The sequence below is a fragment of the Dipodomys merriami genome, unplaced genomic scaffold (assembly GCF_024711535.1).
Source record: "Dipodomys merriami isolate MVZ:Mamm:240054 unplaced genomic scaffold, mDipMer1.0.p SCAF_8, whole genome shotgun sequence".
Taxonomy (NCBI): Eukaryota; Metazoa; Chordata; class Mammalia; order Rodentia; family Heteromyidae; genus Dipodomys; species Dipodomys merriami.
The window spans coordinates 62,304,331-62,325,986 of NW_027206401.1; the positions used below are offsets into that span (position 1 = coordinate 62,304,331).

At 42.1% G+C, this 21,656-nt stretch overlaps 1 protein-coding gene across 5 annotated transcripts in view; it reads left to right on the forward strand.

The window, feature by feature from the left end:
* The first annotated feature begins 1,775 nt into the window (after positions 1-1,775).
* Filip1 (filamin A interacting protein 1) overlaps positions 1,776-21,656 on the forward strand; it is a 200,765-nt gene continuing 180,884 nt past the window's right edge. For all 5 annotated transcript variants that reach the window (XM_070010843.1, XM_070010842.1, XM_070010844.1 and 2 more), the window contains exon 1: positions 1,776-2,161. The gene's annotated coding sequence lies outside the window, so the exon portion shown is untranslated. The remainder of the gene's footprint in view (positions 2,162-21,656) is intronic.

The following is a 21,656-nucleotide window of genomic DNA, read 5'->3' on the forward strand; positions in this document are numbered from 1 at the left end:
TCCAACTAACCTGAAAAATGCTGGACTGTAAGGGTGGCTCAAGTGGTAGAGCACAAGCCATGAATGATGAAATTGAGAAGCAAGAGGTCCTGAAGCCTTGGCACAGAAAAAAAAAAGGAAAGAAGAAAGGATAAAGAGACAGAAAGAGACACATAGAGAGAGACAGAGACACAGACAGAGAGAGAGAGAGAGAGAGAGAGAGAGAGAGAGAGAGAGAGAGAGAGAGAGAGAGAGAGAGAGAGAGAGAGAGAGAGAGAGAATATTACAGAGTTGATTGACTGATTGATTCAGGTTTGCTATGTAGCTATTACTCAGTCTGATCTCAGTCTCCCAGGTCTGTGCTACCAGGTTTGGTTTAAAAAGAGAATATCTTTAACTTGGTAAATTGAGTATCAACATTTATAATGCTATTGATGAGATTTTTTTAAAGGATGATATTCTAGTTTATTAACCAATAATGATTTGTTTGTCTGCCTACTTTACCTGTGACTGAAAGGACTTCATACAATCTCTCTTGCTATTAATTGCCCACAAGTCATTAGTAAAACAGTCCCAAGAAATGAATACATAATCTATTGTTTAAAAAGTATTTTATTATCTTTAAGTAGTTGTACAAAGGAGATTCGATTCAACTTGTCAATTATGTGTACAATGCAACTTGATCAAGGTCACCCCCTTCTGTCATTCTCCCCTCCTTCCTATTTTCTGAGTCATCATCTTGGCAGATTTGTGCTGTTTTGTGATATAGACTGAAGATATACATATATACATATAAATATATATACATATTTATATCTCTAAATGTTTAGATATATATGTATATTTATATGTATCTATAGATTATCTATAAATAGATGATCTATATATAGATTATAAATAGATATATTAAATATACATAACTATATTTATTTAGGTGGAGATATGGATATATAATTATTTCTGTATATCTCTGTGATATATATATCTCATATATATAGAAAGAGATTATTCTCTCTCTATCTCTGTGTGTCTCTGACTGTCTTCATGTTTCAGCTGAGGGCGAGCCTGAGGCTTCTCTGGTTTGGGAGGTGAAGGGTTAAGGGTAGGTGGGGCTTCTGAGAGGCAGAGTAGCCGGCTTTCCTTCCCAGTCTGCTACTTTGAATGTGCCACCTGAGTGACAACATTCCCCCTCCCCCCCATCTTATTTCTTTCCAAATCCTAAAGTCTCAGACACTTCTTTAGGCTTTTTTTTTTGTTTTTTGTTTTTTTTTAATAAATAGCATTCAGATACTCAGCTGGTCAAGTCTTTTATGAACGAGGAAGTGCCTTGCTCAGAAACGATCTCTTACTGTGAACTTTCCCAACAGTTGTCCAACACTTTCTCTCTTTTTGTTTTTTTTAAAACCTTTTTAAAACCACTTGCAAAGCCTTATCTGCGGAGCGTCTAATTGAGAAGAATATTGCCTTGGTAAATGGCTCTCTGCTCAAGACAACTGCCGGCTCTGTTTCTTCTCAGATTTTTCAAACCTAATTCCCCCATCACCATCTCCAGCTAAGAGCTTCAAACAGCAATTACCTCTAGGGAGAGACCAGAGGTCCTTAAAAGGGTCTGCCGGTTCCTCCAACAGTCTTTTCAGGGTGGTCAGTGATAACTCAGCTGCTGAGGGACTGAGGAGAGCCGGCTAGAAACTTCTCAGCTGTTGACAGGCGTGACTCGCTGAGCACACTGCTTAAATATAGCAAGCAGCGAGCTCAGCTCCAGCCAAGTCACTGCACAGACCCGGCTGGGAAGACAACCCCAGAGGAGAAACCTCAGCTCGGCACCCAACAGCACCTAGCAACAGTGAAGGGACAGAGGGGGGGGGGGACAACCTATCAAACAAAAAGTCTGGGTGGGAGAATAGAGAAGCAGCTCAGATTTGTGTGGATCAGGACTTGAAGGCTTCAGGGAGAGGCGGCTGCCTTTTGCCCTCTTTCCTGCATGACCTCAGTTGTTGGCTAGTCCTAGGAAAGCAAGTGGGAAACCCTCTCTCTTCTCTATTCTTGTGGGGCTGGGTAGCTGTCCCAGGACTTCAACCTCTCTGTTGGGGGCTGTAGGACGAGCCACGGTGACAAGTTCTTCAAAGGAGAAACCAACCACTTCCACCCAGGACGTAGCCTTGGTTCAGACAACTGCTAGCAGGTAAGACCAAAGGAAACAGCCTCTTGTTGTCAGAGAGGGCTGTGTCCACCAGAAGGACTTTCTCCCCAACCCCCTTCCCTTTCCTTTGAGCCGTCCTGTGTGTTAATGATGCAGATCACACCTTTCGGAGTTATTATCATTGTGAATTCTTTTTTTTTTTTTTAATTAAGAACTTCATCTGCTTCTCAGAATCCTGCCTGTTTCTTTGGAGCTCCCATAGACTTGTGGGATGACTTAATAATGGTCAAAATAGTTCTGTCCGCTGGTAGCTCTTCCCCAGGTAACCAAGATAGGACAAGAGACCCTTGCAAAGTTCCTTTCTCAATCAGGACCGCTAGGAACGGCCCGGATGTTAGGCTCTAGGAGGAAAATAGTCGTTCATTTATTGAAAATAGGGGAGCAGCTTGTGGGTTACATGAGAGGAAGTCCCTGGGATGTTTGTACTGCTGTGCTTTTTGGCTTGCTGCTTTATCTCTTCCTTCGCCTCATTCTCTCATTACACAGGACACCTCGTGCCGACTCTCACCCCAAATGCCAGCTCCTAATATGTCTGGTGTGGAGCTACTACTTCTTCTGCCCTAGTTGATTATAGCTATTCAGGACCACATGTATATATTTTTAAAATAAAGTAATTTCTTTCAAATACATACAGAAGGTTCTGCTGTTTCAAATCTTGAACTGAATTGATTAGGGTTAAAAAAAAAAAAAAAGAGAAACCTTCCTAAGTCGCACAGATGTGTGTGTGTGTGTGTGTGTGTGTGTGTGTGTGTGTGTGTGTGTGTGTGTGTGTGTGTGAGTGTGTATATCTTAGTGTAAAAGAAATCCTTTTTTCCTGTACTGGTTTATTGTTGTCCTTTCATGAGTTTACTAGACAATGTTATCAGAATGGCTTTGAGTGGAGAATTTCATATTGCATCTGGCAGGTTATATGACTGAATATCAGTGACATGGTTAGTGATTTCACTTCATGGTCTGTAGATGGCCTGAATTTGCATAAGAAGGTAATATTTCTTTACGGGATTATGATACTTAGGGTGCATGCTCTAACCTCAGGATAATGTCCAAGTAGAAGCGGAAGGCGATTTTAAAAGAAATCAGTTGAGCCAATTTTGACAATTCAAGTATAGAGTTTACCCATGAGCAGTGTTGAACAAATTATTGACAAGGAAGAATACATGAACACCCATGTGAATACAGCTTAGGCTGTAGCTCAGTGGTAGGGTGTTTGGCTGGCATGTACAAAAAGCCCTAGGTTCAATCCCTGGCACCACTAGAAAATGAAGGCAAAAAAGTGCTAGCCTTTTTGGTAATTGTGAAAAAAAATCATATTTAAAAAATCATGTATATAGCACAGATTCAGCAACGTGAAATCATTCACCCATTTTGATAAGTATTGTATTTCATAATTCTGATTATTTTATTAGTTTACAAAGTGAGAATAATTATACATAATGAGTATGTACAAATTAAAATGAATGTATACACTGGACGCCTTGGGACTGGAGAAGAAATTCCTGCTGTTTTTCTGGAGATGAACTATTAGTGTCTTGAAAAGAGTTCAAAAGTCAGAACTAAATGCTTTACATTTTTCTTGTTTTTACCCTAGGACGGGTCACATTGTTGGCTTATAAATGCATGTATGAAGCCAAAATCTACCACTAGTTTTAGGCATGTAATTTCTGTTAAGAGTCAGAAGGATAGGTTTTAGATAACTGAGCAGAGTCTGATGTTTGCTGAAGTGGATTTTTGAGTATTGTGAAGTGTCTTCTTCTATTTTTTGGGAAGGGGTGGGGGAGGTGCCTGTACTGGGGCTTTAACTGAGGGCCATACTCTCTCACTTGCCTTATTAGTTCAAGACTGGATCCCTACCACTTGAGCCACACCTCTATTTCTGGCTTTTGACTGGTTCACTGGAGGTAAGAATCTCAGGGACTTTCTTGCCTGGGGTGGCTTCGAACTGCTATCTTTCAGATCTCAGCCTCCTGAGTAGCTAGGATTACAGGCTTGAGCCAGTAAGCACCTAGTCATGAATTTTTTTTCTTGAGAATCAAGAATTGCTCACTTCCATTAAACCACACGCTTTCCTGCAGTCCACAGTCAAATCTTCTTATGATCTATTTTCCTAGTCCCTCAATTGGGAGAACTTTAGTTCCCTAGAAGGGTTGTTAGGTTCCATGGCCCGTTCTCTGTATCCTTCATCTGGGTGGAAACCCAGCTGCTCCTAGGGCGAGTCAGGTCATCTTGCCCTGGCATCACGAGACCAATTCTCCCACTGCCTTGCCCTGCAGGTCTGTCTCCCTTTCAGATATCTTCTTGGACCCCTAAGCTGTTGCCAACCACCTGGGCTGGGTATTTTGAAAGCCTTGCATCATCTGGCAACGAGTTCACTTTTCCACTCTCACTCCCACGATTCAGACACAAGGTCTAGTCTTGGCGTTAGGTATTCAGACGATAGGCCATCCCAGAGAACAGTTCACTGTGCCACCTGTGCTGGCCTTATGCTCCCTGCCTGGCCCTGCCTAGCTCTCTATTCCTCTGAACACCTGGGCTAGTCTTTAAGAGTAGATGACTTCCACCATCACGATGGTTTTCTGGACCATACTTCCGGGAAGTGACTCCTCAGTTTACATAGTGTGGTTCTCTGTTACAGTTGGGGCATTTTGGACTTGGCTTTGTCTCCGTAAGTCCAGGATGGTTTTATGAAGTATGTACAGTGTGATCCTAAGCACCACTTGATTCTGCAGCACCTCAGGGCTGTGTTCTTTGGGTCTGTTTTGTCGACACTGGTGGCTTTAGATTTCTGTTGGTGAACGTATGATAAAGTATGGATGAAAATAAAATTAAGAAAACTAGAAAAATCAGGCACTGGTGGCTCACGCCTGTAATCCTAGCTACTCAGCAAGCTGAGATCTGAGGATCACCGTTTGAAACTGACCCAGGCAAGAAAGCTTTGAGAGACTCTTATCTCCAAAGAACCAGCAAAAAGCCAGCAGTGATGCTGTGGCTCAAATAAGAGCCTGCCAGTCTTGAGCTAAAAAGGCAAATGAGAATGGAGGCCCTGAATTCAAGCCCCAATACCTGCACAGAAAACAAAAGAAAGCGATGGTTATTTACCTAAAAAAATGCTCAAATTCTCAGACAAAGTCTTTGTGACTTTATTATGAACAGAAAAATTGCAGACAATGTAAACATATTCACAAGCCTAATTGTGGAGATGATTTTGTATCTCAAAAATGAGAGAGAAATTCTATCTCCTGTGAATACATGTAGACCTCTAAACTTAGAACTGTACATGCAGAGAGAGAAAGAGTCAGAGATAGAGACAAACAGAGAGACAGAGATGGAGTCAGAGACAGAGAGACAGAGACAGACAGAGACAGAGAAACAGAGACAGAGACAGAGATCGTGCCTGTCCTTGGACTTGGGGTCTGGGCACTGTCCCTAAATAGCTAGGATTACAGGTGTAAGCCAATGAATGGAACCCAGCTATAACCATATATTTTTCTCATCTTTTAGTGCCAGATTTTTGTAATAACTTTTGGTACAATTCATTTAAATCATAACCCTTTTTATCTGTGGGGTTTAACATGGAAACATTTAAATAAGTTAGGGTTCCTTTTCCCCTTTAAAAGTGAGGTGTTTCTTAGTACTATTTTCAGTTGCTCATGAAATCTGTTAGGTTTACTGTGTGAGACAAAGCAGGAATGATACTTTGGGAGCAAGGTTTTCTGTCTCCACCAAAAGAAAAAATCCCCTATGATCCAAAGAGATTAAAATTACTCTTTTAGGAGGTTGTTCATCAAGAATTGTTACAGATTTTTTCCCCAGCAGATTTATGAAATAGTTAACTCATATCTCTTCAACAATAATTTTCCTTTAGTTATAGTTTTCACTTAATCTTTAAAAGAGAAACTCCGGGGCTTGTGAATTCTAATTGTGTTTTTCTTTTTCTTTTCTTTCTTCTTTTTTTTGTGTGTGTGTGCTGATCCTGGGGTTTGAACTCAGGGCCTGGCCAGTGCCCCTGAGTTTTTTTTGGCCAAGGCTCATGCTCTACCACTTAAGCCACAACTCCACTTCTGGATTTTTTTGGTGCTTAATTGGAGATGAGAGTCTTGTGGACTTTCTGCCTGGTCTGGCTTCAAACCACAATCCCCAGATCTCAGCCTCCTGACTAGCTAGGATTATAGGTGTGAGCCATTGGTGCCCTCAAATTGTGGTTTTCCTTGTAGGCAGGTGAGGGTTTCTTTAGAAAACAGGCAGCCTATACTTAGTAAATTATAGACTTTGATACAAAATATCACTCATCCGTCCTTGTGTCTTTAAAGTTATTGGGGGAGGGGGTTAAAGTGACGTTGAGAGCTATTTAAACACACAAAAAAATTAATAATGTCAAAGAGTTTGCAGAGTTGCCTGTAATCCTAGCTTCTCAGGAGGCTGAGATACGAGGATGGAGGTTCAAAGCCAGCTCAGGCAGGAAAGTCTTTGAGACTCTTGTTTCCAATTAATCACCAAAAAGCTGGAAATGGCACTGTGTTTCAAGTGGTAGAGTGCCATCCTTGAGCACAAACGCACAGGGACAGCACCCACACTCTGCGTTTTTTTTTTTAGGACTCCTCCCTCCCGCAACATACACATAAGCTTGCAAAGTTGCCAGACATTGGTTGCTTTTACCTGTAATCCTAGCTACTCAGAAGGCTAAAATCTGGAGGACTATAGTTTAAAGGCAGCCCAGACAGAAAAGCTAGCTAGACTCCATTTTCAAAATAACCAGCAAAAAGCTGGGCTGGAGGTATGGTTCAATGGAAGAGGGCCAACTCAGTTCATCCCTAACCCCAAAAGTCTGTGAAATGATTTTGTTTATAAGGTAACTATTCTTTAATATAGATATCAAAAGAACAAAAGATAAGCTAATATAAACATATATTGTTTCTTTGAATCAGAGTCAAAGCTATAACAAGAAGGTTACATTCATGGAAAGAGGAGTCAGGAACACAGGTAACAGAGAAAAGCCTGGCTTCAGATATCAGCTCACTGCAGCCTTGGGCAAATTACTCTCCAAGCCTGTTTTCTCATTGGTAATATGAAGCTAGTAATGCCATTTCCTCATAGAGTTGTTTCAAAGATTAAATGATTTAATGAAATATGTAATTGTCAGAGCTGGGCATGCCTGTCATCCTAGCTACTCAAGAGACTGAGATCTGAAGATTGCAATTCAAAGCCAGCTTGAGCAGAAAAGTCCCTGAGACTCTTATCTCCAATTAACAAGCAAAGAGCTGCAAGTGGGAGATGTGGTTCAAAAGGTAAAGCACTGGCCTTGAGCTAAGTGAGATCATAAGGCTTTGTGTTCAGGCCCCAGCACCTGCACAAAAAATAAGCAAAAACAAAAACACAGAAATATGTAGCTTCTTGGTAGATCTATTTATCTTCTTTTCTTTTCTTTCCTTCTCTCCTTCCCTCCTTCCTTCCTTCCTTCCTTCCTTCCTTCCTTCCTTCCTTCCTTCCTTCCTTCCTTTCTTCCTTTCTTTCTTCCTTTCTTCCTTCCCTCCATTTTTCCTTCCTTCCTTTCTTTTCAGTCCTGGGGCCTGAACTCTCAGCCTGGGTACTGCCCCTGAGCTTCTTTTTCTCAAGGATATTACTCTACTACTTGAGCCACAGCACCACTTCTGGCTTTTCCTGTTTTTTTTTTTTTTTTTTTCTGAAGAATCAAACCCAGGGCTTCATGCATGCTATGCAAGCCCTGGTAGATTTTTCAATAAATTATTCTGTCATTGCTTTATTGCCACATTTTTAGTGCAATTATTTATTTTACTGTTTGATATACAGAAAAATCTCATATAACCCACATTCTCAAAGGGGGAATATTGGCCTAGATGCACTGTATTCATAAACTGCTTTGTTGAATGGCAACTTCTTTGTACAATTACTTAAAGATAATTTAAAAGAAAGACAAAATCTTGGATATCAATAATTTGTGAATTCTGTATCACAGATCATAGGATAGACAGAATAACACACTTTTAAATTTGGAATGTTGATTGGCACAGTCTTTGCAGCTGAGTATTCGAAGCTCACACATTTTGAATGGCAGCCAATAATTCAGCTTGGAATTTCTGCTTCATGCCCTTCCTTATCAGTGAATGCTGTCTTCTAGAAAGAAGCATTATTAAAGTGGATAAGCAATCACTCACAATATAGATTGTTCCATGTTCTCTATATTTGCACTCAGAGATAAAGTGTGTTTGTTTATATGTAGTATAGAGAATGGAGACTTATTAAAAATGTATAATTTAATTGTTTATTATTAAGGTGTTGTGCTGAGGGGTTATAATTTTGTAAAGCAGGCAGTGAGTATGTTTTGTGAAATGTCACCTCTTCCTTCACTTTCCCCCAGTCTCCTCCTCCCATCTTGCCCACAAATACAATGTAGACTTTTCTGACGGAACACTGTGTTAAATTTACCGTCTTTCTATTTCTTCCCTTAAATGATTTGTTTTGTTTTACTGACCTACTAACTGATAAAAATGAAAAGACCCAGCTGGGCGCTGATAGCTCACGCCTATAATCTTAGCTATTCAGGAGGCTGAGATTTGAGGATTGAGGTTCAAAGCCTGTTTGGTCAGAAAAGTCCAAGAGACTCTTGTCTCCAATTAACCACAAAAAAGCCAAAAATGTATCTCTGACTCAAGTGGTAGAGCACCAGCCTTGAGCACAAAAGCTCAGGGAGGCCAACTTCAAGTAAACAAAAACAAAACAAGAAAAGTTTAAAAAGACCCCAAACAGTCATGTCATACTAACTTCAACCTGACCAAACAAAAACAAATTCTTTTGTTGTTATTATTTTTGATTATGGGGCTTGACCTCAGGGCCTGGGCACTTGCTCAAGGTCAGTGCTCTACCATTTTGAGCCACAGCATCACTTTCTGTTTTCTGGTGGTTAATTGGAGATGAGAATCTCACGGAAGCTTTCCTGTCTAGGTTGGCTTTGAATCCTGATCCCCAGATCTCAGCCTCCTGAGTAGTTAGGATTACAGGTGTGAGCCATCAGTGCCTAGCTAAAAATGAATTCTTTCCATTCATTATTTTTTTGTTGTCGTGAGGCTTGAACTCTGGGCCTGGGAGCTGTCCCTCAGCTCTTCAGCGTAAGACTAGTGCTCTACCACTTGAGCCACAGCACCACTTCCAGTTTTCTGATGGTTAATTGGAGATAAGAGTCTCACGGAGGGCTGGGAAGGTAGCTCAGTGGTAGAGTGTTTGCCTTGTATGCATGACGCCCTGGGTTTGATTCCTCAGCACCACATAAGCAGAAAAAAAAAAACACCTGGAAGTAGTACTGTAGCTCAAGTGGTAGAGTGCTAGCCTTGAGCTGAAGAGCTGAGGGACAGTGCCCAGGCCCAGAGTTCAGGCCCCACGACCGGACCATAAAAAAAAAAAAAAAAAAAAGAGTCTCACAGACTTTCCTGCCTGGGCTGGCTTTGAACTGTGATCCTCAGCTCTCAGCCCCCTGACTAGCTAGGATTACAGGTGTGAGCCACCAGGACCCAGCTTCCATTCACTATTCTTAATTCTATCAATTCTTAAAAATGACAAATATATTTTAGAAAGAAAAAAAGTGTGTTATATCATAAAGATCTCTGTTTCTGTGCTTGGATGCATAATATTCTGTATGCTTAATTTAACAAAAGTGCATAAATCATCCAGAATAAGTAAGGCCATTTCTTAACAGCTTTAGTAGCAATAAATCTTATGTATGATAATTATGGACAAGGCCTGTCAATTTTATTTTTAGTTTACTCAATTGAAAGAAAGTCTTTAAAAGACAAGGCAAATTGAGTTCTGGAATTAACATTCTCCAGTGAAAATATTCTGGAAAGGAAGGAGGGAAGAAAAAAGAGAGAGAAAAGGAAAGGGAAAGAAAGGGAAGGGAAGGAAAAAAGAAAGTAGGAGGGATAAAGGAAAGAAGTAAGAGAAGGAGAAGGGGTAGGAAGGAAGCAAAGAAGGGAGAGAAGGAGGGAGGAAGGAAGGGAATACAGAAAAGCAGAAGAAAAAGAGAATGAAAGAAGAAAAAAGAAGAGAGAAGGAAGAAAGGAACTAGTTCTTTGAGAATATATTATTAAGGTTCTAGTGGAAAACTATAAGAACCTCACGAAAATCTACTGTGTTCCCTTCTCGTTTTTCCTTAAATGGTCCATGTTCCTCAGTAGCTAATTTGAGAAGGGAAAAAGCTGCAGGCAGAATAGAGCTCGTAGATCTTTGTGGTCATAGCCGGAGAGCTCAGTTTCTAAGTCCAGGCAGCCTGTTGTGGCTGAACTTAGAGGGAAAGTCAAACATGAATCAAACAGATTTAATGGGCTGGTAGCTCCCTGATTGCAGAACCTGAGAAACTCTGGGTGGAGAAGCAGAGGAACAAGCCCTGCTAAGCAGCACTGGGTGTCTCTCTCCCTGAGTGCTTCTTCTCAGCCACAGCAGCACTGAGAAATCAAAAGAAGGTTTGTGTTGCTTTTCCTTTTTTGGGTAATGGTGTCAATGTGAATCATATTGGATGATTTATGTGTTTCTGAGGCCTGGGGAAGACACACTGAAAAGAATTTTTAAAGTTAATGCTGAATTTACCTTGAGTGATCTGACTTTCATTGAGCCCCTAAGGTTTAAGAAGTTTTCGTTTTTTGCTTAAATGCAGTTACCTACCTACTTACACAAAAACCATGAAAATGACAATTGTTATTTCAACTAGTGAAAAACTTTACATGTCTGCATTTGAAAATAGTCTTTCTCCTTGCTTGGTAATCATCTAACTAAATAGATGAGTGTGTGTGTGTGTGTGTGTAGAGCCTCACTCACACTTGCTCAGCTTTCTAGCTCATGGCTGGCACTCTACCACTTGAAACATGCCTTCAGTCTGGCATTTTGCTGAACTCCAAGACTTTGCTGCCTAGGCTGACTTTGAACCTCAATCCTCTAGGTCTCAGCCTCCTCAGTAGCCAGGATTACAGTTGTGAGCCACTGGCGCTAGGCCTTCCAAATTACTTTAAATAAATAAATAACCTGCACCTTGTCTTTGTGAAGGAGAGGTGTAAGAAAGTCCTGAAACGAACACAGCAGAGGTAACCAAATGCATTCCTTATCAAATAATTGTCTAGGAAGACTGGCCACTGTGGCTCACACCTGTAATCCTGTCTAATCAGGAGGCTGAGTTCTAAGGATGGCAATTCAAAGACAACTTGAGCAGGAGAGTCCCCGAGACCCTCATTAATTTGTTCCAATGAACCTCCTAAAAGGCTGGAAGAGGCGTTATGGCTCCTGTGGTAGAGCACCACCTTTGAGTGCAAAAGCTCAGGGCAGCACCTTGGCCTTTAGTTCAAGCCCCAGTCCCAGCACAGAAAAAATAACAACCAACCCCCAACGAAAACATTCTAAAGATGTGAGACCAGAGTTTATACGTTTGAAAAGAGTAGATTGCTGATGTTACCAAGGCAATGGAGTTACTGCACCTTGTCTTGTTGATTGGAAAGATTTTTGCAGACTTAAGCTCTTCCTGTCCACCATGAGGGAGAGTGCTCACTGAGGAAGCCAGTCACAGGGGAAGAGGGTCGGGTTTTTCCTTTCCTATGCCTGGGCCGCCTGGCCTTTCTGGTTCATGCTCTCCATGTGGCACCCCACAGCCAAGAGAGCATAATGGATGATACACTATACACTGAATATGACTGTGTGCCAGGTATGGTGCTAAGCACTTGATGTGGATGATGCTGTTTCTCATAGTAACTGCAGGACTCCAGGAGATGCCCTGCCTGCCTGCCTGTCTGCCTGTCTCTATCTGCCTCTTTGTCTGTCTAAATATCATATCATATCATATCATATCATATCATATCATATCTGTCTGTCTGTCTGTCTCTCTATCTATCTGTCTGTCTGTCTATCTTGGTACTTGGTACTAGGTGCTGGGGCTTGAGAGGACCTTTTACACAGTAGGCAATTCTCTTGTCACTGTGCGAAAAACTCAGATTTAAGTCCCTTCCCTCCCTCCCTCCCTCCCTCCCTCCCTCCCTCCATCCTTCCTTCCTTCCTTCCTTCCTTCCTTCCTTCCTTCCTTCTTCCTCCCCCCCTCTTTCTTTCCATCTTTTGTACTAGTACTGGTTTTTTGTTTTGTTTTGTTTTTTTGGTCAGTCCTGGGCCTGAACTCTGGGCCTGGGCTCTGTCCCTCAGCTCTTCAGCTCAAGGCTAGCACTCTACCACTTGAGCCACAGCACCATGTCTGGTTTTCTGGTGGTTGGAGATAAGAGTCTCATGGACTTTCCTGCCCTGGGCTGACTTTGAACTGTGATCCTCAGATCTCAGCCTCTTGAGTAGCTAGGATTACAGGTGTGAGCCACAAGCACCCAACTTGGAATAGTATTTTTTTTTTTTTTACAATTCTATTTAAATGTCTGGCATTTAACTTCCAGATTATCTGAAGGAGAAGCCAAACAGCTCTAGTGAAATTTTGCTGGTATAGATACCAGTTTGGCTTTTCTTATGCCAGTGGCCAGAAATAATGCTAAGAAAGTGCATGCTCCATGTGGAATGAGCACAGATAGCAGGATGAATTTCTAGACTCTGAGAAATTCTACGAGTTTAAAATTGTCAATCAGGCACAGTAGCATATGCCTGTAGTTCCAATTACTCAGTAGGTATAGATAGGAGGATTGTGGTATGAGATTAGCTCCAGGCAAAACGTACAAGACCCTATCCAAAACTAATAATTAAAGCATAAAAGGACTAGGAGTGCATAGCTAAAGTGGTAGGGTACTTGCCTAGCAAGGAGGAAGCCCTAAGTTTGAAACTCAGTACCCCTAAAGAGTATCTTGTCACCACCATACAGGCACACCCTAAATCCTCTCCCAGTGCATACACATCCCCATTTATTATTAGTCAATGCACAGGACTTGTACTCCTGCTCCATGAATAGGCTAACAATCTTCTGAAGCAAATGTGCAGTGTTGAGCTGTGTAATTCAGACCAGGGGAAACAATTTATGGCAGAGATGTATTAAATTTCATCAAGGTCTTCTTTTGCATTCACGTGATCTCTCTTTTTTCTTGTAATAAACTCATACTTCTCTCTATCCTTTCCTGTTTCTTTGGAGAAAGACCTAATGGTGTGAAAAGAGGAAAGAAAACCATTAGTGTTCTATCTGTTGGAGCCCAAGGTCTTGATTGGTTGGCTTCTGGAAGTATTGTTTGTTTGTTTTCTCCTTCAATTATTCGACATTTTTTCTTGGCAACAACATGGAGAGAGAATTTTCACATTAGTCTTCCGCTAATGCCTCTTAGAGGGAAGCCATTAACAATTGATCACATTCATTCAGTGTTCTCTGAGACTTTGGTAAGATTTCCTAGCTTTCTTGGCACTTCTGCGCTGGGTCTGACGGTAAGCAGGTGGCAGCCATGAATTCCACACTCTCAATGGCTCCATAGTTTTAGACCTGGCTTCCTTACCTGGAAGGAAGCTGAAGAGAGCGGAAGTGTGTAGACTCATTTGGGGACCTGACATCATCTGAGAGGAGCCATGGGACCACTGAGTTTGGTTCTCCACACCCTTCTTTGGATCCACATTTTCTGGGGAGATTGAAAATCCACAGTTATCTGGGCTTTCCCCCCATAAGTTCCTATTCAAGGAGAGGGGTCCCCACTGTTGACTTGCATTGGAAGCTTTTGTGTGGTTATCATTTCCATCCAAGGCTCCATCTAGTGCCTGCCCAAGTCACTGGGAAGAACTTGCAGAGTCCTGTGCAGGTGGTGTTGGGTCTGGAACTCGGAGATGGATTCTTTCCACGTCTTCCAGTGTCTGGATTTCTGGTGTCCAGTGAGCTGAGCCCCCAGATCATTGCTTGCCTGCCTTTCAGTATCCGTGGATGCCTTCTGCATGCAGCAGTTCTGCTCCCGAGTCACTTGGGAAGAGGCAGACGTGGAACAAGGACTCCAACTGAAGTCTCTGAATCTCAGTCTCTCACTCTTTCTACCCCAATTAGAATCAGCATGATGGTACCTGTCGTTCAGGAAGGACTGACATCCCCACGCAGCAGATGTCCCCCCACCCCCACTCTGTTTTAGTGATAAGGGAGATGGAGGGGCCTATCTTCTGTCCCTTCCCAGCAAGCAGGTGGCAGAGCTGGGCAGAGTCCAGGCAGCTGGGCTCCGCAGCCTGTGCTCCTAATCTCTGAATCACTTTGCTATTCTGGAGCTCACTCGGAGACTTGGAGGTGTTGAGTGCAGCTGCTCCCCTGTTTGAACACTGGGAGTCAGGGGGGCTGTGGCAGCTGGCTTTGCCAGGACTGGGGTCCTGTCTCTCCTGCATTTGCATCTAGTGAACCAGTGGAGAGAACCTATGCTCCTTGCGTCCTTCCTCCCAAGAACTATGCTGCTTCTGTTCTGGCTGTTTTGGAGAGAGCAATATAAGACTTTATGCAATCCTTTGGGACAGTGTTTGCTGTACTTTGCTATAGACAGTCCAACCACAGACTCAACTCTCTCATTTAGACCCTTGACCTTCCCCTGTGAGGCTGGCTGGTTTCTCCTTCTTCCATTTTTCCTGTGATTCTGTCTGCTCTTTCATAGCACCCCCTGGCCCCTCTCACCAAGTGAGCAACACCAGGAAGGGATTAATCAGTTCCCTTCTGTGGTAGCAGGTGCAGTGAAAACAAACTGGTCTGTCTAGTGAAATTGAGGTACCTGAAAACTTTTTATTTTACTTATTTATCTTTTTGTGTCGATACTGGGGTATGAACTCAAGGCCTGGGTGCTATTTCTTAGCTTATTCCCTCAAGTCTGGCACTCTGGTGTTGTGTTCACATGTCTTTTTTGTGATTTTAATTTTTTAATTGTTGTTATAAAGATGATATACAGAGTCACATGGCTTTTTTCCTGGTTAATTGGAGATAAGTCTCATAGATTTATCTCAGCCTCCTAAGTAGCTAGGATTGTAGGCATGAGTCACTGGCCCCTGGCAGAAATTATATAATCTATGTTTTTAGGTAGCATCTATGGAATTAATTTTTGAATGGGCTCTGTGTGGTTGAAATTCTACAGAACAGATTTTTCACATATCAGAGAAAATATTTGTTTTTATTTTTGTTTTGTTTTGCTTTTGGTTGGTTGTGGGTCTTGAACTCTGGGCCTGGGCTCTGTCCCTGAGCTCTTCAGCTCAAGGCCAGTGCTCTATGCTTGAGCCACAGCGCCACTTCTGGTTTTCTAGTGGTTAATTAAATATAAGAGTCTCACAGACTTTCATTCCCGAGTTGGTTTTGAACTGCAATTCTCAGATCTCAACCTCCTGAGTAGCTAGGATTACAGGCATGAGCCACCAGTGCCCAGCCGATTTTTGCTTTTTAGTGGATAATTAAAGTTAAGAGTCCTTTGGATTTTAGACTGATTTCAAACCTCAATCCTCAGATCTCACAGTAAGCAGATAGGATTACAAGCCACCAGTACCTGGCTACTGATTATTTATTTCATTTTTTTGGTGCTGGTCCTGAGGCTTGAACTCAAGTTGTGGGCACTGTCCCTGAGCTTTTGTGCTCAGTGCTAGCACTCTACTACTTGAGGCACAACTCCACTTCTCTGATCAGTTTTTTTTTTATTTTTTTTAATTTTTATTTATTTTTAAATTTTTAAATTTTAATTAATTAATTTATTTATTTTGGGTCCGGTTGTGGGGCCTGAACTTGGGCCTGGGCGCTGTCCCTCAGCTCTTCAGCTCAAGGCTAGCACTCTACCACTTGAGCCACAGTACTACATCCAGGTTTTTTTTTTTCTGCTTATGTGGTGCTGAGGAATTGAACCCAGGGCCTCAGGCATGCAAGGCAAGCACTCTACCACTGAGCCACCTTCCCAGCCCCTCTGATCAGTTTTTATTGAAGAACTAAGCCTACTTTTTTTTTTCATAAACATGGCAATAATACTCAGGGACCATGAGTGAATCTTTCTCCTGCTTCTTAGTTTTCTCTTTTCCCTTCATGGTGATATTATTACTTCTGCATTACATCAGTCAATATCTAAATGTTCATTAGTTTCAGTGACCAATGCCATATTAAGACCCGAGCTCTCGCTCTGATTCACACAGTATAGATGTATTTCCATGAAAAAGCTAGAACATTCTACAGAACAGTAGTACGGATACAACTATTGACACACCAAATTGCCAACTATTTACCAATTATCTTTGCACTAAATTCTTGGAGAAAAAAAAGTCTGAAACAAAAACCACATCCAGGCTTTTATTGGAGTTCATTAGCTGGAAATGCTCTCATCCTCAGAAATCTATTTTGGAGGCGGGATGGCTCGACTCTCCCTACAAGTAGCAAAGCAACAGCTGTCATTTCATTACTGCTTCTGCTGACAGTTCCAGCTGATGAATACTACTAAACTTCCTGGCCAGGGTCCATTCTCTTTGCATGGCTCCACGAGGAAATGTCTGGTGAAGTGGCTTGCTTCTTGCCTTCTTTCAACCCAGGTTTCTTTCTCCCATCACTTGCTCCAGATTTGAAGGATGCCTTTATTGACATCATCATCCATATCTTCCAGGCAATAAAGTCCCATGGGGACACATGTGTTCCTGGTGATGTAGTGGGATGGACTCTCACCAAAAAGAAGCATGTGAAAGGATGAGCTCAAGCCGAGGGGGGGAGGGGGGGAAGAACTGGGGGAGGGGCAGAAGACAGTGACTCGTAGTTTCTCAGAAAGTATGAATTTTGTTCTTCTGAAAGACCAGAGAGATGAGAGAAAAAACATAGCTCTTGCTTGCCACATCATATGGACGAAAGACTAGAATTCTTTTTTTTTTTTTGGGTCCGGTCTTGGGGCCTGAACTCTGGGCCTGGGCACTGTCCCTCAGCTCTTCAGCTCAAGGCTAGCGCTCTACCACTTGAGCCACAACGCCACTTCCAGCTTTTTTCTTTTTGCTTATGTGGTGCTGAGGAATCGAACCCAGGGCCTCAGGCATGCAAGGCAAGCGCTCTACCACTGAGCCACCTTCCCAGGCCCAAAAGACTAGAATTCTATAGTGTGATTTGTACATGGATTATATTGTTATTTCAAATTATTAGAGAGAGAGAGAGAGAGAGAGAGAGAGAGAGAGAGAGAGAGAGAGAGAGAGAGAGAGAGAGAGAGTGTGTGTGTGTGTGTGTATGCCAGTATTGTACTTTTGTTTAAGGCTGATTCTCTACTGCTTGAGCCAGATCTCTACTTCCAATGTTTTGCTGATTCAGTGGCGATTAAAGTCTTGTAGACTTGCTTCCAACCTTGATCCTCAGATCTCAGCCTCCTGAGTAGCTAGGGTTACAGGAATGAGCCACCTGGTGCCCAGCTTGTTACTTCAAGTTCTGTTTCCAAACGCTTTCACAGGAGTGGGGTTTCTACCATGCCATTGCTGTTACTGTGTGACAGGAGAGAAGGATTTGGGCTATGGAATGGATCTCCATCTGCTCATCTCGAAGAACATGTCTTGAAATTCAGTCAGGCAAGGCTTAGGCCTCGGAACTGGAAAGACAGCTGGTCTGGAGCTGAACTGGGATCATGACCGAGCACACCCAGGTCCCAGTGGAATTCAGTGGTGAAGACTGGTCCAAGTGGACAGCTGGCATCGACAGCCTACTGTGCAGCAATGCAGTCTTATGTAGACTGGTGGTGCGTGGCTCAGCTCCAGCACTGTCTGGACAAGGTTATCAGCTGGAACAAGGAGACAAGGGCTGCAAGGTGGGACTGGAGAATACAGTGTTTGTGGAGGAGAAGCAATCCTGGACTCTGTGAGTCAGGGGTCAGAGTTCAAATACAATGTCAAAGCAATCTGCTGCCAAACTCAAGTACTGAGTGAATGTTTAGTAGGTGCTCTCTCATTCAGTAGTATGTGTGTGTGTGTGTGTGTGTGTGTGTGTGTGTGTGTGTGTGTGTGTGTGTGTTTCATATTAGTCCTGGGGTTTTGAAGTCAGGTCCTGGGAACTATCCCTGAGCTTTTTTTTTTTTCTTTGGTCAGTCGTGGAGCTTGAACTCTGGGCTTGGGAACTGTCCCTGTACTCTTCAGCTCAAGATGAGCACTCTACCGCTTTAGTCACAGCACCACTTCCTGGTGGTTTATTGGAGAAAAGAGTCTCACGGACTTTCCTGCCCAGGCTGGCTTTGAACCTTGATCCTCAGATCTCAGCCTCCTGAGTAGCTAGGATTATAGGCGTGAGCCACCAGCGCCCGGCTGAGCTTTTTTTTGTTCAAGGCTAACATTCTACTATTTGAGCCACAGCTCCACATCCAGAATTTAGGTGGTTAATTGAAGATAAAAGTCTCATGGACTTTCCTGCCCAGGCTGTCTTGGAACCTTGATCTCAGATCCCAGCCTCCTAAGTAGCTAGGATTATAGGTGTGAGCCTATAACACCAGTAGTGTTTTCTTGAGACTCATGTGTTAGGCCCAGTTAGAGACTGGGTACTAATATAGAAACTGGTGTTAATATTATATTATTTCTATTCTGTGACAAGGGATAGAGTAGAAGCAATGGCAATTTCAATACTTCATGACTAACAAGCTACAGGAACTGTGGGGGCTCTAGTGTGGAGAGCAGTGATTGGTCTGGAGATCCCATGTGGGGTAAAGAGGGGCTGCTATTAGAAAGGGGGTTGGCAGCGGAGGAGCATGATTTAAGACACAGAAAAATGCAGCAGAAACAAAAATGATCAAAAGGCTCAAACGCCTGGTCTTTATAACAAGCCCATCGAGTGCTGCAAACGGGAAACTATTAAGTGACAGTCTTTCATTTACATGATAATTTTAACTTTAACAAAAAACATTGAAAGAGAATTCATTCTATACACTCATGTTCATCATTCTTAAATCTTTTTTTGTTTTGTTTTAAGTGCTAATACTGGGGCTTGAACTCAGGGTCTGGATATTTGTCTTTTAGCTTTCTCACTGAAGGCTGGTACTCTGCCACGAGCCACTTCTAGTTCCACTTCAGGCTTTTTAGTGCTTAGCTGGAGATAAGAATCTCACTGTCTTTCCTACCCAGACTGGCTTTGAATCACAATCCTCAGATCTGATCCTCCTGGGTAGGAGTATAGGCATGAGCCACTGGAGTCTGGCTTTTCATTCTTAATGCTTGAGTGGCCTTAATGAGCCAGGTAAATATGCATCTTGTGGACTGGAAAATTCCTGACCCCTCCCTCCCCCCTCCCCACTGCTAACATTCTTTCAAACAGTGACCACTCTCACTCCATCTAAAGAAGGGTGATGAATGCTTCCTATAAAAGTATTTGCTTTAGGACTTTTACAAGTTTGTGCACTTTGAAAAAATACTTACATATTTTCAATACTCTCCTTCAAGCTCCTAACTGCAGCTGTAGCAGTAAATCCACGTAACCAGCCAGGAAATCCTGGAAGTACAACCTCGAAGTGTTGCTTTCCCACATATCCAAATGAATATGGAAACCACACAAATGAACCACTAAACTGAGCAGATCAAGGGGAAAAAAGAGTAGAAAGTCTTAAAAATACAGACCAACATAGAAGAATTTAGTGTGCATTAGTGGAGACATTCCAAATCTGTACTAAAACTATGAATTATTTAATCAATGGTGTTTTAATGACTGAGGAAAAAGTAGAAACTAAATTTCTATATCACACCAACATTTGTGTGGTAGATCAGAAATTTAAATGTGAAAAGACAAGATATTCATATACAGTGGCACTGTGGCTCAAGTAGTGTTTGCCTTGAGCTGAAGAGCTCAAGGGTTAGCACCCAGGCCCAGAGTTCAAGCCCCATGACCGACAAAAAAAAGATAAAGATATTCATATACATATGCAGCAATAGAAGGATGGATAGATAGACATATAGACAAAACTAGTGGGATTTTTAAAAAAGCAGTAAAGCAAAAGATTTAAATATTTGACTATAAAAACAATAAAACTGGGCTGGGAAGGTGGCTCAGTGGTAGAGCGCTTGCCTTGCATGCATAACGCCCTGGGTTCGATTCTTCAGCACCACATAAGCAAAAAGAACAAAAAAGCCAGAAGTGGCACTGTGGTTCAAGTGGTAGAGTGCTAGGTTTGAGCTGAAGAGCTGAGGGACAGCACCCAGGCCCCACGGAACCCCCCCCCCACCAAAAAAATAATAAAACTAAGCCAAGTCTTAGTTTGGTCTCACTGTATGAATGCTTGTATAATTGAGAGACCTGTATAATTGATCATGTCCTAGTATATTTTAGATCTAGCTTCCACATAGGAGACAAAACATGCATTGTTTGTCTCTCTGAGCTTGGCTTACCTCACTTAACATGATTTGTTCTAGGTCCATCCATTTCCCTGTAAATGATATAATATTCTTTCTAATGGCTAGGTACTAAATGTTTTGGAGTCCACTCATCAATTGTAGGACATCTTGGCTGTTTTCATAGTTTAGCTATTGCGAATAGTGCAGCAATGAACATGGATGTGCAGGTATCTTTATGGATCCTGGTTTGTGATGTTCTGGGTAGATGCCCAGGAGTGGTATGGCTGGGTAGTAGGGAAGGTCTATGTTTAGTTTTTTGAGGCTCCTCCAGACTTCTATCCAGAATGGCTGTACTAGTTACATTTCCACCAGCAGTGCAATAGGGTTCCTTTTTCCCACATCCCCACCAGCATTTGCAACCAACACACTATTAATAAAGAGAAAAAAAACCCTCAATATCCAGTTTGGTGAAGGTGTAGGGAAATGAATATTGTTGGTGGGAAATTCAACTGAAAACCATTTCTTCAACAATATATATGGCAAAATTCTAGCAATCAGAAGAAATGAGTGCACTTTCATTCTGAAAAATAAGAGTCCAAACATGATGCTTTTGAGCGTGTCTTTTGTTTTTCTCCTCTTGTTCTCAAATGTTGCCTAGTGATCTCTAAGAATTCAGCACTTGAGGCTTTTTTTTTCTTGTTGGTTGTAGGGCTTGATCTCAGGGCTTGGGCATTGTCTCTGAGCCTCTTTGTGCTCAAGGCTAGTGATCTACCACTGGAGCCACAACACTATCAGTTTTTGAGTGGTTAATTGGAGATAAGAGTCTCTTGAGGACTTTTCTGAACCATGATTCTCAGATTTCAGCCTCCTGAGTAGCTAGGATTATAGGCATGAGCCACAGGCTCCTGGCTAGAGGCTCTTATGTTTTAAAATTTATTTTTATTTTTATTTATTTATTTATTTTAACTTTTTTATTGTAAAGATACTATACAGAGGCAGGCCCAGAGTTCAAGCCCCACGACCGACAAAAAAAAAAAAAAAAAAAAAAAACTACATAGAGCACTAAGATACTGTACAGAGGATTACAGTTACATGAGTAAGGTAATGAGTACACTTCCTATTGAGCATTGTTACCCCCTCCATTGTTTTCTCCCTATCATCCCTTCCCTCCCTACCTTCCCCGAGTTTCTTTTTTTTTTTTTTAAATTGTGATTAAGTGATTACATAATTCCCCAAATTTCACAGTATTGTGGAATAATGATGCTCATTT